The sequence below is a fragment of the Chionomys nivalis genome, chromosome 26 (assembly GCF_950005125.1).
Source record: "Chionomys nivalis chromosome 26, mChiNiv1.1, whole genome shotgun sequence".
Lineage (NCBI taxonomy): Eukaryota > Metazoa > Chordata > Mammalia > Rodentia > Cricetidae > Chionomys > Chionomys nivalis.
Genome location: NC_080111.1, coordinates 37800269 through 37801862, shown reverse-complemented (window position 1 = coordinate 37801862; position 1594 = coordinate 37800269).

Here is a 1594-nt window from a genome sequence, read left to right as displayed (position 1 = left end):
CAGTACAACTTTTACTTTGAAAGATAATCACGTTCTTTTGAAAGTTTATCAATTTAACGAATGCTTTAGTAAGAAACGCACATGTGTTCTTTGTAAAGACAAGCAATTTTTCGGTACATGTCAAAGCACTGTTAGAACTGAGATCAGTGTTTCTTTTCTCAGTACAAGCTTTACTTTGAAAGATAATCACGTTCTTTTGAAAGTTTATTAATTTAACAAAAGCTTTAGAAATAAACGCACATGTGTTTCTTTGTAAAGACAAGCCGTTCTGTGGTACAGGTGAAAGCATTGGTAGAACTGAGATCAGTGATCCTTTTCTCAGTACAACCTTTACTTTGAGAGATAATCACGTTCTTTGAAAGTTTATCAATTTAACGAATGCTTTAGTAAGAAACGCACATGTGTTCTTTGTAAAGACAAGCAATATTTTGGTACGTGTCAAAGCACTTTTAGAACTGAGATCAGTGTTTCTTTTCTCAGTACAAGCTTTACTTTGAAAGATAATCACGTTCTTTTGAAAGTTTATTAGTTTTACAAAAGCTTTAGAAAGAAACGCACATGTGATTCTTTGTAAAGACAAGCAATTCTGTGGTACAGGTGAAAGCATTGTTAGAACTGAGATCAATAATCGTTTTCTCTGTACAAACATTACTTTGAAAAATAATCACGTTCTTTTGAAAGTTTATTAATTTAAAAAAATCTTTAGTAAGAAACGCTTTATGTGTCTCATTTTAAAGACAAGCAGTTTTTGGTAGGTGTCAAAGCATTGTTTCTACTGAAATCAATGTTCCTTTTCCCAGTACAAGCTTTACTTTGAAGATAATCACGTTTTTTTGAAAGTTTATTTTTTTTATTTTTTTTTATTTTTTTTTCTATCCATTTTTTTATTGATTTTTAAATGAGATCTACATTTTCTCTGCTCTCCTCCCTGCCTCCCCTCTCCCCTTCAGCCCTCTCCCAAGTTTCCCAATTTTCAGGAGATCTTGTCTTTTTCTACTCCTCATGTAGATTAAATCTATATATGTCTTTCTTAGGGTCCTCATTGTTGTCTAGGTTCTCTGGTATTTTGATTTGTGAACTGGTTTTCTTCGCTTTATGTTTATAAACCACTTATGAGTGAATACATGGGCCAAGATCAGAAACACTGATGACAACTTGTGCTGGAGAGTAAACTCCTGCATTGCTGGTGGGAATGCAAGCTGGTACAGCCCCTTTGGATGTCAGTGTGGCGACTATTTTGAAAATTAGGAAAAAACCTTCCTCAAGATTCAGTAATACCACTTTTGAGTAAATATCCAAAGGATGCTCAATTGTGCCACAAGGACATGTGTTCAACTATGTTCATCGCAACATTTTTTTTATATATTTTTTTATTTTCTCATTTTTTTTATTCTTTTTTAATTAAAATTTCCAACTGCTCCCCGTTTCCAATTTCCCTCCCCCTCCTCCCACGTATTGCCCCCTCCCCCTGCTCCCCTCCCCCTATCCCCACTCCACTTCTCCTCCCCCCAGTCCATTCCCCCTCCCTCTCGATACTGAAGAGCAGTCCAAATTCCCTGCTCTACAGGAAGACCAAGGTCCTCCCACTTCTATC